This window comes from Mus musculus, chromosome 9 (genome assembly GCF_000001635.26).
Source record: "Mus musculus strain C57BL/6J chromosome 9, GRCm38.p6 C57BL/6J".
NCBI classification, from domain to species: domain Eukaryota; kingdom Metazoa; phylum Chordata; class Mammalia; order Rodentia; family Muridae; genus Mus; species Mus musculus.
The window spans coordinates 61,092,211-61,109,396 of NC_000075.6; the positions used below are offsets into that span (position 1 = coordinate 61,092,211).

At 46.5% G+C, this 17,186-nt stretch overlaps 2 long non-coding RNA genes across 5 annotated transcripts in view; one reads left to right on the forward strand and one right to left on the reverse strand.

Annotated features, from left to right (window-relative positions):
- Positions 1 to 17,186, forward strand: part of Gm34004 — a 34,813-nt gene that overhangs the window by 10,318 nt on the left and 7,309 nt on the right. Inside the window, exon 2 of one of the 4 annotated variants that reach the window (XR_870813.1) lies at positions 12,027 to 12,130. The exons of the other annotated variants lie outside the window; for them this stretch is intronic. This is a non-coding gene — a long non-coding RNA (predicted gene, 34004). The remainder of the gene's footprint in view (positions 1 to 12,026; positions 12,131 to 17,186) is intronic. 4 annotated transcript variants of the gene reach the window in all.
- On the reverse strand, positions 10,802 to 13,176 carry 4933433G08Rik (RIKEN cDNA 4933433G08 gene). The gene is made up of 2 exons (NR_105026.1): positions 12,944 to 13,176; positions 10,802 to 12,414 (listed from the first exon to the last, which is right to left on the reverse strand). It is a non-coding gene; the product is annotated as an RIKEN cDNA 4933433G08 gene (long non-coding RNA).

A 17,186-nucleotide genomic window follows, 5' to 3' on the forward strand; every position in this document is an offset into this window, starting at 1 on the left:
TTCATTTGTCAAGGCAGAATTTCTCCTTGTCTGCCTAGTACATAGAATTTAAAGTTAAATAACCTAGAACGATTTAGGGCCCAGAGCAACTATTTTGTTACTCTGTTCTTTTAGTCAGCTTAATGACTCTGGACCTTTTCTTCATCTATAAAGAGGGACGAAAATCAGACCCATCTGCCTAGCCAAGAGGGAGAGCGCTTCTCCCCTGGTGTGGCCTTTACGATGAGGTCTCCTCACGCTATTTGCTGTTCCTCACAGTACTCAGTAGGCTTTAGATCTAGCACAGTAAGCACTAAATCAATCTTTGTGTGCCTTCAAGGTGGCTCAGCAAATGAAGATGCTTGTCGCCAAGCCTGAAGTCCTGAGTTGGATTCCCAGACCACAAATAAAAGGGGAACACAGGCTCCTGACAGTTGTCCTCTAACCTCTATGTGCATGCATGGCAAGTCCCGCCTACCCCGAACGCACACATTAAATAACTACATGTCCTAAATGTCTTCGTAGCTCAGTTCAATGAAATCAAATGAAATGAGTCAACAGGTTAGGGGAAAAAAAAAAAACAGGAACATCTTCCTGAGGCCAAGTTTGATGGAGTGGGTTGTGGCGGTTCCACTCACTTGTAACTGTTTTCTTATTTGCTTTGTTTAGCAAATTCCTTCGCAGTGAGCAGGGGAAGGAGCCTGGGAAGTCAAGGGAAGGGTGTGGGAAGATGCTGGAATCGGAGAAGGAGCTGCGATTGTTGGTTGAACATATTGCTGTCTGTGTGGAAAATGTTCACAGCAGTTACAACTTTGGATGAATATGCATTAGCGGCGGTGCTGCAATTTGCCTGCGCGCGCGCCACGCTCCACTTGGAGACTTGGCAAGATGGGTAATTATCTCCACATTATGTGCCTTGTCTCTTTCTCTTCTTAATTAAGTAACTAATCTGGTGGAGGAGAGCTCTGTTTGTGTTTGTTTGGCAGGTGCAGCCTCGTGACAGTTGTCTGGAGAAGTTTCTTGGAAATTTATGAGACTTAAAAGAAAAAAAAAAAAAAAACCAAACTGCTCAGAGCTGAGCCAACCTGCCGGGGCCTAGGCGTGTGAGAGGCAGGCCTTTCTTGAAGCACAAGGCAATGTGGTAGCTGCCCATCTTACCAGGCTGGGTGGCCCCTGGTTAGGCTTACCAGGGGTGCTAATCTTCTAAATCCTTCTTGGGGTGGTAGGAAATATGTTGTTCCCATATGCAGGTTCTCCTGACTTCCTGTAGGAACAGGAGACAAGAGAGGCCATGCCCACTGGTTCTTTCTACCATGACTCTTCAAGATTCCTGCTCTTGAATAGATTGTGTTTTTTCTTCCCTCAGTCCTACTAAGCAATCTGTGAAGGAATTGATTAAACAGGCTAATGCTGACTTCATAATAAATACTACTCACGTGGCTCATGGGCAAATCTGCTGACAGAAAGGTCTATGGCTGACTGGATTGAATGGCCCCAATGTCCCTGTCCGCTGACCCAAAAGGTGCTGTGTCCTATCTGCAGCAATATAGTCAGTCAGCAGGGTACATGGACCATCGCTTTGATGGCTTCTTCAGGCTTCACAGTGACAAGAGCTGGCTGTCCCAGGAGGGTACAGCATGGTGCAGCTTTGTAGGGGGTCTCTAAATCAATTGCAAAAAAGGCCTGAGAATGAGGCCAATTTGCTAATGGGTGTCACAGATCCTAGAAGAATAACTGAAGGCCCTGTCAAGGGAGGACTCTCAGAGGTCTACTTCTGTGGATCCCAGGTGATGTCATCTGACCAAACCCAGGTTCTTGATGAAGACAGGAGGCTGAAGGCACCAGATCTCAAGCAGCTGCTTTGGCCCAGGAGTCCTTTTCTTATCTTTGAGTCCTGGTTTTGATCTGAAATGACGGGAAGGGCTTGTCCTCTGTCTAAGTATGCCCTTCCCAACATGCACTGGGTCAAGGAAACTGACTGTCCAACTCCTAGTGGTCATGTCAGGGAAATAGAGACACAATTCATCTCCCAAGATGTTTAAATCCATCTCTCTTCAGGCACAATAGCTTGATTCTATCAAGAAATCAAGAGTGGGATTCCTCAAGACCCTCTCCTGAGCATTTTACCTAGACACCACCTTTCCTCTGATGTCCCAAGCCTGAAGGGGACCCAGCAACACTGCTCCAGATTCATCACTTGCAGGCCTACGAGTACCCAAATTAATGTTGCTGAAGCCACTGTGTGCAGATAAAGTACATGGATGGAAAAGGAATGAAAGTGTTCAGTCTCCCCTCTGGCCCCTGAAAGGCATAAGGCCTTGCTGCCATTCCCCTGAACCCCGCAGTCTAGGGATACAGGGACTGGACTCAGTATAGGTGATATTATTGGTTGCCTCTCCACCTCACCTCAGACTCACGATGTAGCTGTGCTGGTAAGTTTTAAATGGCAACTTGCCACAACCTAGAGTTTCCTGGGAAGAAAGTCTCAATTGAGGCATTATCTAGATCAGATCTGCCTGTAGACATGTCTGTGGGAGGTTGTCTTGATTGTTAATTGATCCAATCCACTGTGGGCAGCACGATTCCCTAGGCAGGAACCCTGAACTTTAAGAATAAAGAATGCTAGCTGAAAGCAAGTAAGCAAGCAAGCAGGCAACATGGGTGCATTTGTTTCTCTCTGCTCTTCGTTGAGAAGGTGATGTAATCACCTGCTTGAATTCCTGTCCTGAATTCCCTAATATAATGGACTATAATGAGTTGTAATTATAAGCCAAATAACCCCTCTCCTATCCTGTATTGCCTTTTCTGAGTATTTTATCATAGCAATTTAAATAAAACTAGAGTAGTAACCTAGGATGACCTTGATCTCCTCATCACCTGCCTCTGACTCCTGAGAGCTGGTGTTACAGGTCTACACTACCATGCCCAGTTTACCAGTGCTGGGTATCAAACCCAGACCTTTATGAATGCTGGGTAAGCACTCTACCATTTGACCTACAACTCCAGTACAACTTCAGATAAGTCATAACTCAAAATGGGAATGTAAGTAAATGTCCTTTAAAGTCCTTCACAGCCCACTTGTTCCTCCTGTGGCCACATGTGACAACATGAAGAAACACTTGGCAAAGGACCAGCTGGAAACCATAGTAGTTTTCTTTGCCTGGGATCTCCGGCTTTAAGTTCAAAGGAGGCTTCCCTGGAAGTATTCCCCTATTTCTACCTCCAACTCAAACACCTTTCACAGATCTCCATTGCCTAGAGGAGAGAGGGACCCTCTTCTCTGTGCTATTTGCTTTACATAATTGGGACCCAGCCTAACATTTGGCCTTGGGTTTGGCTGCTGTCTGCCAAAATCCTGCTTGGCTCACATACCACAAACTACCATGCCCACTTTCTTAGTCTCATTTTCCATTTTATCCACTCTGATTGCCAACCCAAGAGTTTTTCTCTGACTGTATTCAGGATGCCATAATAGACCGGTTGCCTATAGTAGCAATTTATGTGTTCCCAGGTCTGAAGTCTAGAAGCCCCATCTCAGGCTGTTCCCTGGGGTGAGTTTAATAAGAATCTTTTCCTGATTCCCAGAGGGCTCTTTTCTTACTGTGCTCATAAGACAGGGTGACATCATCTTACTGATATCTCTGCTTAGACTCTAACCCCTCTTAGGAGGCTCTACCCTCACACATACAACCCAAAATTTCACCTTCAAATACCATTGCATTAAAGTTGCATTTCAATGTATTAGTTAGGAGATGGGACAGAGACGTTTCGTCCCTAGCAACCTTCCATCTCTGAACGTTTAGTAACAGCCTGTCACTCCAAGATGGCTTCCTGGTATTTCTGCATGCATAAGGCTTGCCTTTGGTAGTATTGAGAAACAGTTCAAATTAGACAAGGAGAAAAGAAAATTGGGATGTGTGGTTCCTACTATGAAGTCTAAGGTTAACCCAGGCCCAGTGGGGCCCAGGAAACTTATGACAACCTTGGGACTTGGTCTTTCTTTCCCATCTCTTCTAGAAATCAGCATCTTTCCCCATGCGAGGTTAGGAAGTATGCCTCTGCCCCCCAAACTCCCAGCCTGATTACTGTAGCATGAAGATCCTATGGGGTAGAGCATGGTGGACCAGAGACAAGGTGTCCTGACCTCCTCTACCCTGTCATCTTGGACATTTGTTGCCAGAGTTTGTGGCAGGGAAGAGTCAGAATGAAGCTCCTTTGGCTCCATCAGCCTGGTGGCCCCCGTGGTGGTTAAACTCAATTACCAACTTGATTGACTCTGGCTGTGTCTGCAGGGGCATTTCTAGGAAGGCTCAACAGAGGAAATGAGCCGCTCCCTCAGAGTGGATGACTTGTTGTTTGCCTACTGGCCTTCCCTTTTTGCTAGTAAGTTCACTGTATAGTCTAGCCCATCTTCCAGCCACCCCTGAGATCCTTTACTGCTACCAGAACCCAGCCCCTAGTGCCTCACCAGGCTTCATCATCCAGTTGGTACTGCCCAGGTATCCAGCCAGTCTTCGTTCTCTCTGGAATATGAACAGCCACGGTTGGCCTACCCAGCCCCCATCTCCTAAGCTAGTCTACTAAATCCTCTTTGAATGTATAGTCGTTCTCTCGGCTCTGTCCCTCTGGAGAACCCCACCCCTTTGAATAACTTGTCACCTCCTCAACTGCCAGTCCTGTAGGCCACTCACTGGCACTGCTGTACACCGCTGGCCTTCCTTAGGAGTTCACTTCTCCTCCCAGCAGCAGATGCTAGGAGAACAGCCAGCGAGGCTCACTCCACCATGACCTCTCCCTTTCTTACCTCCTTAAGGGCAAAGGGCCTATGCTCTAGCCATACTCTAGGAGACCTGTTGTGCTTCCAGGTCCTGACAGTTGCTACTGTAGTGGGGGAGATGGCAAAGCATGGTTTGCTAGACTTTGGTTATGAGTCTACAATTTGGGTCTCTAATAACTTAATATTCCCTAATATTTCTTTCTGGATGTCTTTGAAAACAAAGTCTAATCTCTCTCCAGGCATACATTCCCTAGGACTGATGGAGAAGGTCATTCCAAGAAGGCAGAGAGACTGCACACTAAGATTTCAAAGCCTTAGCATACAAGCATGCACTCTTGTTTCCCTGATCAGCTCAACTGTTCTCAGAAGGGTCTCTCAGCACTCACTGCTGTGCCCCCTGGTGAGGTAGAGCTCTGCTCTCAGAGAAAATGTGGATCCCCTTATTTCATAAAGAACCCTACCCTACTAATGTTAACCCATCTCTTTCCCTCTCTCCCTCCATCCCTGTCCCTCTTCTTCCTTCTCCTTCTCTTCCTTGTTTTCTTCTGGAGCCTCATGTGGTCCAGGTTGGCTTCAAATCCTCACCCACAGTGTACTGGGATACAGGCTCGTTGCACTGTGCTGGGAATGGAACCCAGGGCCTTGTGCGTACTGGGATGCTTGGGAAACACTCTCCCAACAGAGCAATAGCCTCAGCCTACCATCATTTCTTTTGCTTTTAAATTTCATTTGATAGATTACGGTTATTTGTTGTAGTGTGTGTGGTGTGTGTGGTGTGTGTGTGTGTGTGGTGTGTGTGTGTGTGTGTGTGTGTGTGTGTGTGTGTGTGTGTGTGTATGTGTGTGCCATACTCTGGAGGTCAGAGAACATCATTTATTTAGCCAGCAGTTACTGGTTACCTGCTAGACACTCAGTACTACGCTGGGAAGGAACACAATGGATTAAAATGAGCAAGCAGGACCCATAATTCAGTCACCCTGTATTGGAAGACTTTCTGTGTATTGAGACACAGAAAAACCTTTCCTCACACCCCCATGAATTTAATTTCTATCTGCCTCTTACCCTGCCCTCCATGTCTTCCCGGGATGCTTACAATGTTCTTCGACTCTCTACTGTTCTGAGTCATTCCCTCTCCTCCACTGCAGTATAGCCTGCAAAGACCTCTGTCATCAGAACGTTTACCATGTCATTGCTTGACCAGATCCATAAATATCGGTGCTCACACTCCTGACTCTGGGATGCCTAATGAGGAGGCCATCCTGGAAACACAGGTCAGTGAGCACCTGATATATTTCTTGGGCTACAGATGAGTGAGAATTCTTAATGGAAGTCACTCCCTTAGTGACCCGGGAAATGTGGAGGGGGCAGAAACTCACTAAATCCTTTCTTCTTTGATTTTTTTATGGGGGAGGGGGTACAGGCAGTCTGCACTTTCTGGTCACTCAAAGACTGATTCTGGCTTTGGGCAACTCGCAGAAGCTGAGTATAAATTGCAGACCCATTGTAGCTAAAATAAGCAAATGAGGCTGCAGTAATTTCAGGACAGCAAATGGGTGATTACAAAGTGGTGTGGAAAGATGTCGTTTTCCAGGACGAAGGAAGGGCAAAGTTTTGCTGGAGGCTTTCCCAGAGACCAGGCCACAGCTGAGTCTTGGGGAAGGTTCATCCCAACTTTCCCCAGTAGGATGGGCTGGGAAGGAACACCCAACTTGGACAAGCAATTTTAAAGATTTTATTCTTAATGATATGTGCATGTGGGGTGGGGCCATGTGTGTGTGAGTACCCATGGGAGCCAGAAGAGAGCATTGGGTCCTCTGGAGTTGGAGTTACAGGTTATTGGGAGCCAGCTGATATGGGTTCTGGGTCCTCTACAGGAACAGTACACAGTCTTAGCTTTTGAGCCATTTCCTCAACCGGAGAGGCAATGATAACGTGTGTGTGTGTGTGTGTGTGTGTGTGTGTGTGTGTGTGTGTGTGTGTAGATGTTCTACCATGTGAGCACATGTGGAGACCAGAGGTTGACATCGGGTTGTCTTCCTCAGTTATGTCTCCGTCTTGCTTTTGAGACAGGGTCTCATACTGAAGCAGGCACTCAGCATTCTGCTAGACTGGCCGACCAGAGAATCCCCGGGACCTACTGTCTCTGTCCCCCAGTGCTGGAGGTATAGGGATGTGACAGCAGGCTCTGTTTTTCACAGGAGTGCTGGGTATCCAAATTCAAGTCCCCACATCTGTGCCATGAACATTATCAGATGATCCATCTTAGCGGGCCTGACACTAGCTAACATTAGGCCCGAATCTTCCACCATTTACTTGCGTGATCTCGGGAATGGTTCTTCCATCTCGGGATTCCATTTCTTCTTTGGTAAAATAAGGTTTCATTTTTATTTTCTGGTTTCCCAAATTCCTTCCATCTTCCCGAGAATCTGGTTCTATGATCCAGCTGTGAGTGCCTCCCCTTGGCACTTTTGTGAATCTTAAAATTGGCTTGTTGTCAGGGAAACCACTCAGCATGCCCATGCTCACCTTAGCCTGCAGACAAAAGAGCCATCAGGTTGCTCAGGTGCCAGAGGTGGACAAGATGGGGACCTACTGAGCCCTACCTGGTAAGCCTCCATCAGTTAAAGGCAGCTTCTAGAGATCCGACTGGCTCAGTCACGCCCTGAGAGGTGGGGTAGTTGCTCCACTCCATGTGAGGCCAATGTGGACAGGAGGTTGTGGCTAAATCTCTGCCCCAAGGAGCTGTGTGCTCTCAGATGGCCTTTCCCAGACTCTGCATCTAGCCTATCTCTTGGCCCCTTCATTCTCTTCTGAGGGGTGGTGTCTCACATGGGGAAGCAAACCCCAGCAGCAGAGTTCTCAACACCTGTGATCTTTGTCTCCCCAATACACATTATTGTATCGGTACAGTACAAGTCCAACAACACAACAATACAAACAATACAAACACAAGTAAGGCTTGTGGTGGGGCTAGTTCTCTGAGCAGGGACAGGGGCATCCTGGGTCCTTAGCCTGGTGCCAGCAACTGAACACAATAGAGCCTTCAGGTCTAGGGATTTATTTTCTAAGGCATTCCTACTCTCCCCCTGTTCCTCCCTCCCTCCTTCCTTCCCTCCCTCCCTCCTTTCCTATTTATTTTCTCCTGGTGGGCATGAAGCTAAGCACCTCCTCTGGCCCTCTGGCCCCAAGCTAATCAGTTTAGACACTCCAACCTGTGCTTCTCTAGGCTGCCCATGTTGAGAAGTTGCTGGGATCTTAGGATTATAGATTACAGGTTGAACCCAGAGCTTCTGAACTTGGACGTCCAGATTAGACTCCTGTGTGTGTGTGCGCGCGCGCACAAATATATGTGTGTGCACAAATATTTATATGTGTATGATGTATGGAAGTTGATGTTTAATGTATTCTTTTATCTCTCCATCTAAAGTCTTTGAGGCAGGGTCTTTCGATGATTTGTCCACACTGGCTGGACAAACCCCAGGGAGACTCTCATCTCTGCACCCAGCACTGGGACGATAGGCATGTGCTGTGATATTTTTTATAGGGCATCGGGAATCTGAACTCAGGTCCTCATATGTTCATGGAAAACACTTAAACAATGGAACCGTCTCCCTAACCACTAGACCTCTGTATTAAAAAGAATATAAAGCTATTAAAAGTAATATAAAAATATTTAATTATTTGTGGGGGGGGGAAGGGGGTGTTGCACACAATTGTAAGATGACTACAGAGTCCAGAAGGAAGCATCAGGAGTCTTAGTTATAGGCAGTTTCAAGATGCCTGACGTGAATGATGGGAACCGAACTTGGGTCTTCTGGAAGAGCAGTACAGGCTCTTTTCTACAGAGCCATCTCTCCAGCAATGATATTTCTGTGCTTTTAGTAAGTTTTCATCTTCTTCATGCATCACACTCAGGCCAGTGTGCACGAGCACACACACACACACACACACACACACACACACACACACACACTCCTACCATGTACAAGTTCTATATAAACATGGCTACCTGGCATGGTCTCTATCAGTGACTATACTGGGTGGCCACTATTCCAACAGAGCTGCCCTTGGTGTTCCCACTTAGACTCAGTATTTGGCCTCAGAGACTATGTCTCTAAGTAGATAGAGGTTTGGGGGTGTTTGGGGTGAGCTGGCTTCTGTGATTTGTACATAGAGAGGCATCTGGATTGCAGAGATGGCATGAAATAGGGGCTGAGAGAGAAGCAGGAGGGAGGACGATGGAGAGAGTGAATCCTGAGGGCTGTGGACCACCACAACCCAGCTTCTCTGAAGCAGCGGCAGCTTGTGGGTTCCGAGAGGTGTCCAGTAGAGTTTTCAATAACAAAGAGGAAATAACTCACATTATGTGTGCGTACATGTGGATGCTTGCATGCTCTTGCGTGTGTGTGTGTGTGTGTGTGTGTGTGTGTGTGTGTGCGCGCACATGAATGTAATGGTGCATGTGTATGTGAGTAGAGAGTCCAGAGGACAACTTCTGGTATCATTCCTCAAGAGCCATCCACCTTTAGTTTAGACATAGGTTCTCTCCTTGCTATGTATTGTTAATAAGGCTACCCTGGCTGGTAGTGAGCCCCAGGGAAATACCAGTTTCTGACTCCCCAGTATGGGGTTACAAACATGTTCCGGGGGTCTTGTTGTTGGTTATTGTTGGTGTTTTTGACTGAGTGTCACTATGTAGCCCTGGCTGGCCTAGAACTCATTATGCAGCCAAGGCTGACCCCAAAGTCACAGAAATGCATCTGCCTCTTCCATGCTGAGATGAAAGGCCTGTGCCACTAAACCTGGCAGCTGAGGCTCATTCTTATTCTTATGCACAGGCGCTGGGGATCAAACTTCCATTCTCATGGTTGCAAGACCAGCACTTTACTGACTGAGACCCCCTGCCTTCCAACTCATGACTCACACCTTCTGCTGAGAAAATCTCATTTCTCTTGCTTGCCCCATCTACACACATGGCCCATATGCCCAGCCAGAGCAGGTGGCAGCTCCACTTGCCAAGGAGAAGCCATTGGCCCCATCGGACACTTGACAGCAGCTCCCCTGACTGGCCCTTCTTCCAAGTGCCTCCACCACTGTTTCCCCCAACCCCACCCCCAAAAGTATTCTTTACATAGTTTCACCTTAAAGGAAAAGACACTTTCGTCTCTTTACCCACTGAATCTCTGTGGCTTGGACATGCAATTCAGTCCCTCTCAGACATTCCTTGAGAAAAACCATGAAGCCGCAGTCCTGGGGCAGGGCCAGAGGATCTGCATCTTTAATGGGCCTCTGTGACTTGCTGGATGCTGCTGGCTCAAAGGACCACACTTACGAACAGCAAAGATGTAGTTTTCCCATGCAAGGAATTAGCGAGCGAGTTGTCAGTGGAAACTCCATAGTCAGGCAGCATCTATCCAAAGCAGGAAAAAAAAGAAAACTCACAAAAACAAAACCTAAAGCAACTCACTCATTTTAATTAATGAAAAATACATGAATAGGCCATCCTTGTTAAGAAACCCCAAGTTATTCTCTCTCAGAGTACTGGGAGAATAGCCCTGCTCTCAGGGAAAAGGCGGGGTTAAGCCCACATTTTAATTAGCGTATCAATGGCTGATGATTAAACAGGGCTTTCTAAAGGACTGGACATCTGAACAGTTTTTCTCTTCCTCTCAAATTCTTAAGCATCGAGCTACCTCTGGCTTCTTCCGGCCTGCTGGTACTAATTATTTGCGCACAGCCTATTTTCAAAAGCAGACAGAGCCCTCCCTCCCTGCTCCGTTCACAGATCCCTCAGCAATGCAGGCCTGTCGCTGGTGCCAATCTCCTCACCAAAGGCGTTGCTTTTGTTTTATTTTTCTCTTTCAAGAAACTGACATCTTAGCGCCTCATATCCATCTTAGTTTAAACAAATGTTTTGATTACATCCAAGCGCGAGCCCAACAAAAGCTGTTGGGACCGGGCTGACGCATTTCCCTATTAGTTTTAGACAATTTGTTCTAATATTGTTGGGAATCGTTCGTTTATACATCCATACAGATTTGATTACTTTACTTGTTTCATTAATCTTTATTTGTTTAATCATCTGTTTAATCTGTTTAATCGCCGGTTTAAGTGGAAAGCTTACATGAAGATGTTTTACGTTGGCTCATCCAGGCATCCTGACGTGGAGCCCAGCGTTCCTTTTTGACTATTTATCACGTTCTTTTATAGGGCTTCATGAGCCACTTGAAAGCCTGTAGGATGCTTCGGGGAATTCAATAATTTAGTAGTTCTTCACCACTGAACATGATGTATTTTTAAAAATGTTATTTAAATAAGCAATATTTGTGGAATAATTTGACTTCCATTCTGGGCTCGCGGTTTCTTCTCTCCCAACCAAATGCAATATTTAAGTTGGCATGGAGACTAGTCTTTAAGAAACTGGGAAGGGAGGTCTGGGAGAACGGGGCTGTTCGCAAGGATGAGAAGCTCTTGTCTGTTCCAAGTGCAAGTTGGGTTTTGTGTGAATACTGAGGCCGTGCCCGAACTCTGACACTGCCTTGTCACAGTGTTGAGAGTGTGATGTCCTGCCATCTCCCTCCATGTTGTAAATGTGTGTCATGTTCAACCACCAGTCAGATGTAGGGCCCTAAGTCCAGCCAAGACCCCTTGGGAGCCATTTGTGAACTTGCATAGACAGCTGCCTTTGTACCCTGTATCTTAGGAACAGGTCAACCCATGTCTTTGGCAAGTCTTTTGTGAGCGGTTCCAACTGTGTTCAGAGGTGGGAGGTAACGGCGCTGTCTATGTAAGCTACGTGTTTCAATGTGGGGACAGCAGGCATGACTTCAGGGAGCCAGAGGGAACATCCTGGATTGAGTTGGAACACTTTCAGGGATGCATTGATGTTGCAAAGATGCATTAGAGGCAGAGCTCATCTCCTCTGCAAATGGAGAGTCCACCTGCCTCCATGCCAACCTCTGGAGTCCTCAGCATCTTCCACAGCCTCTGATTACGTGCCACTTTTGTCTCTAACCCCCAAAGTGACAACTATATAGCCTAATGTGGAACGGGCCTGAGAATCACTGGCAACGAATCCCCTACCTCAACCCATACCTTTCTGAACTTTTTAGTCCCTTTTCAAAAGAGCTGATGTGAGAATATAAGCAACCATGCTCTGTCTTGACCTTACAATGCTAACATTCATGACCTTGCTGGGTTAGATGTCCCTCAAGCCTGTCTAGGCTGCCAATCTGCACGTTTATACTGTCATCTTCTTGATTCCTACCAGGGCCTTTCACCTTTCAGACATGATCACGTGGGGAGCGTGTCTCTCCAACACACCTGAATGCATCTGAGTTAGCACCTCCTCTCTGGCTGGCCGTGTGACCTTGGGTAAGTCGTTCAACATTGTGGGTTCTGTTTCACACCCAACAGGTAGGAATGGCAAGAGCCCTTGTTTCACTGCTCATGGTAAATAAGACATGACAAGAAGGTGCCCAGGCATGCTCAGCCTGGTGCTTGGTTTACCTAGGCACTGGGACTGGCTGTTACAGAGGCCCACTGTGGGCTTCTGCACAGTTGTCCTCTGAAGGGGTGGGAAGCTTCAGAGGGAGATACTGTGCTGGAAGAGGCACTTGTTAACTTCCGCTGTGTTCTTCTGTCTGTCGCAGTGTTATCTGAAAAGACCGAGTTGTTTCCTGTTACTAACATGTTCTAGTCCTGATGTCCCGTTCTTGGTCATTTTCCCAGGCTCCCCACCTGGCCCTGGTGTGCCTCGTGCCTGAGACTTTCTTCATTTGATCCCTAGCAATCAAGCCCCCAGGTGGTCCCTGCCCCATACTTCTCTGGAGGGACAGCTTCTAATCCGGTCTTGTATAGTATTGACGGGGATGGATTTATTAAATGTCTTCCTCCCGAGCATCTAGATTTCTATGTCCATAAATTATTAGGTCTTGAAACCTTACTCCCGCCTCTGTCTGTACATCTCTGTGACATTCCCACAATCCTTCTTCCTTAGTATTCCCAGGAGTATGGTCTGAAGTAGTGAGAAGAGTCGCCTAGAAGCAGCAGTCAGCCAGTGCAGCTCAAGACATAGGCCCTAGCTGGGGATCTTCTGTCTGTATTGGGCTAAGGCCATCACTCCAATTGTGGTCTGGGCGCTCTCAGCCTTTCAACTGAGGGAGGATGTATATGGAAAGCATTTACCTTTTCCCTTTCCTTTGGGGCTCAGGACTTGGGGCCTGGTGGTAGCAAGCTAGCCACACAACTCAGCTCATCAAATGCTGTTGCTCAGTGGTTAGCACTGTGAGCTGCTGTGGTCAGTTAGTCAGTTACACCTTGTATCCATGGAGAAAACAAGAGAATGGACAGACACGCAGAAATTTCTGCTCACTGCCATGGGAAAGTCACTCTGTTTAAGCAAAGATGCCCTTGGATTGAGTGCTGTTCTCCCAGATTCTAGATTTGGCAATAGAATTTGGAATAGGGACAAAGAAGATTCTGGAATTGTATTTAAGGAGGAAAGAAGAGAAGCCTGTGGCTAATATCCAGAGATCTTAGTGGCTAGAGGCCTCACAGGGGGTCTTTAGAAATGCAGGACAAGGGAGAATGTCAGAGCAAACAGGAAAGCCTGGCCACACAGGCCCCAGGTCATCCTGGTGTGACCCTCTCTAGCCATGTCGTGCTCGGCAGATGCCCAGGAGACGTGGCCTGGTTAGGAAGCTCTATTTCCCATAATTAAGACCTTCAGCTTCCACAGCCACAAGGGTAGGGCTGTTGTCTCTATCATCCTTGCATCTCGTTCTCTCTTCCCACTTCCTCATTTGATGGTTGTGCCCTCACAGGGTGGATCCGAAAGGTGAGATTACTCAGAATCTGAGGTTGGCAATAGAAAGTGATGTGAGGTGTTCTGGTAACTCTGCTATTGATGCTGGGGCACTCACCACGGGCCAGACTCTGCGTCTGGCACTAGGGCTGCAGCGGCAGGTAGGCCTCTGGGCTCACTTCACAGGAGGCTGTGAGAATGAACCAGGAGACCCCCGTGGAAACAGTGCCCCCATAGAGACTGAGCAGGCTGCTGAACTAAAGTGGAGCACGGAGCGCTCTGCCTGCCAAACTAAGAACCATGCTCTCGTGAGCAGAGATGACTCAGAGAATGGCTCGGAACAAAGGAGTGGGATGAGCTGATTTTGTTTTTGAAACTTTTAATTCCAAAACTAAATCACACTCATAAAAAGATAAGATAGCGTGAAGAAAGCATGAGATTAAAGTTCTTGTGGTGTCCCCCCACTTTGCGGCACCAGTTCCTTCCCAGGGAAGTCCTCAGTGGATGCATCTGTGTACTTTCTTGATTTATTTATTGACTGCATTTAAGAACATATGTGCTTTTTTCACAGAAATAATATTAAGATGCACACAAGTTAGCTTATTAATAGCTGGCTCTCATTTCATGTGGGTACATATAAATTAATCTTATTAATAACTGGCTCTCATCTCGTGTGGGTGCATGTAAGTGAATCTTGCTTGCTGATGGGGATTTATTTTGTGGTCACTTTTTAAAAAATGGCCACCAGGTGCTGGAAGAGGTGGCTCTGCAGTTAAGAGAGCTGAGTGCTCTTCCAGGATCCCAGATTCTATCCCCAGCTGCTCATACCCATCTCTAGTCTCAGTTCCAAAGGATTTGATGCCCTCTTCTGGCCTCAGACACTAGGTACCTACACAGTGCACAGACACACATTTGGGCAAAACACCCATGCCCATCATACACATAAACATTTGATTTTGTAATGGTCACTAACTGTGATGTTGCCTTTCTGAACTTTGAGCTGAAAATTGAGTGTCTGAATAGTAAATTTTGTTTCAACTATATATTTTTTTTTTTGGTTTGGTTTGGTTTGGTTTGGTTTTTCGAGACAGGGTTTCTCTGTGTAGCTCTGGCTGTCCTGGAACTCACTTTGTAGACCAGGCTGGCCTTGAACTCAGAAATCCGTCTGCCTCTGCCTCCCGAGTGCTGGGATTAAAGGCATGCGCCACCACTGCCCAGCTTGACTATACTTTTTTTTTTAGATTTATTTTATGTCTCTCTCTCTCTCTCTCTCTCTCTCTCTCTCTCTCTCTCACACACACACACACACACAAACACACACACACACACACACACACACACACACACACACACACACACACACCTCTTCTGGGTGAAAGTCAAAAGACAACTCCCAAGAATTGCTACTCAGTTTCTATCCTGTGGGTCAGATAGACAGTCCTCAGGCTTTGTGGGAAGCCCCTTTGGCCATGACATCAGCCCTTTATTGTTAACCAAATTATTGAAGTATTGAAGTGTACTTTCCATTCGTAAAATTCACACATTTCAAATGTTGTTGACTCCTGACTGTGTACATATCACCACTGTTAAATACACACACACACACACACACACACACACACACACACACACACAAAACAAACTACTGTTACTATAACCACCCACAGCAGAGCATTTCTCTCCCTGAAAAATTTCCTTGTGACCCTTTGCTGTTAATCCCACTCTACTTCCAAACCCGGAAAGCCACCAACTCAGACTGTGACAACTGATCTTCATCGTCAGCTTGACATGGCTTAGCTCGACTCTGGAAGCAGGCTCTGGGCATGTCTTTGAGGGAGTTTCTGGATTAAGTTAATTGAGGCGGCAAGGGCACACATTATGCCACCATGCCCCCGGCTGGGGTCCAGCCTGAAGGAGAAGGGAGACAGCAAGCTGGGCAGCAGCCCTCGTCTCTCTCTGTGCCCAGCTGCCTCACATGCCTGCCGCCATGTCTACCCTCCATGGTGAACCGTGTGTACCCTCAAACTGTGATCCAGAGTCAACCCTTCCTGCTTCTCCCAGACATTTTATCAGCACAAAGAGAAACAGTGACTGATACCATATGACAGAATTTGGTCTGTCTAAACTTCAACGTATAAAAACCAATAAAGTATGTGTTTTCTCATAAATGAATTTTGCCCAGCATGATCTTTTGAGAGTCATCAGTCGCAGTTTCATTTACTAGGAGTTTAGTCTTTTTTATTCCTGAACATTCTATGGCATAGATTTATTCACAATTTTCTATTGACTCAACTTTAAGAAGAAATGGGCTTGTTTCCAGTTGGAGCCTATTGCAAATAGAGCTGTTAGGAACATACTTGTAAGAGGTCTTGTGTGTGTGTGTGTGTGTGTGTGTGTGTGTGTGTGTGTGTGTGTGTGAACATAGAGTATCATTTCTCAAATGCTGGGCAGCAGAATGGCTGGCTCATGGGACAGGTGTACTTTTGGGTTTATAAGGAGCTGTCAACATGTTTTCCTTTCATGCCTATGTGGTACATATTATACTGTGTATCCTTGCATAGGAGAGTTTCATTTGCTCCAGACAGTTGTCAACACTTGGCATTGTCGGCTTTGCTAGTTTTAGCCACACTGGGGAAAGAGAGTTTACTATGATTTTAATCTGAGTGCTCCCATGACTAATGAATGTGAGCATGTGGTTTTCCTGTGTTTATTAAGTTCTCATATATTTTCTTTACTGCAGGCTTTGTTCAAATTTTAGTTCTTTTTATCCTGTTCTTTATGTGTAGTGTATGTGTGAGTAGTGTGTTTGTGTGTGTGTGTGAGAGAGAGAGAGACAGAGACAGAGACAGAGATAGACAGAGAGATGGAGAGAGAGACAGAAAGATATATATATATATATATATATATATATATATATAGAGAGAGAGAGAGAGAGAGAGAGAGAGAGAGATCAGAGGTCAACTTATAGGAGTCCGTTCTTTCCTCCTACCATCTGGGTCCCAGGGATTGAACTGAGGTTGTCGGTTTGGTTCAAGTGCCTTTACCTGCTGAGCCACCTCGAAGGCCCTGCAATGATTGTTAACTTAAAGACCTTTACCTGGGTCTAGTGGTCTGAATGGGAATGTCCCCACAGGCTCACGCATTTGAATGCTGACCCTATTTAGGTTGGTGGCTAGTTGTGGAGGCTTAAGGGGTCTGTCTGCTGGAGAAGGCATGTCACTGCCGGAGGCTTTAGGAGCTTAAACCCCTGTCTTACTCCCAATTTGCTCATACAGGTTCCAGTACAGGTTCCAGTATGAGCAGTCAACATCCAGTTCCTGCCACCATGCTACTTACTGCCACCCTCCCTCAGCATAACAGAGCCATGAGCCAAATAAACGCTTCCTTCTAGAAGCTACCTTGGTCATGGTGTTTTGTCACAGTGATAGAAAGGTAGCTAAGTCCGGGGCCGTGTCCAATCTTGTAGTTAGCAGTCTTATAGTGCTTCTCTGGGTTACTCCAGGCCTGTCCCAGGTCCATGCTGCCTGCCTGGTGCATAGATATAGAGATTATGATCTCCTGGTCTAGGAGTTGGAAGATGGTAGCCAACATATTACCCTCTCATCTTTATTATTTATCTTGTAT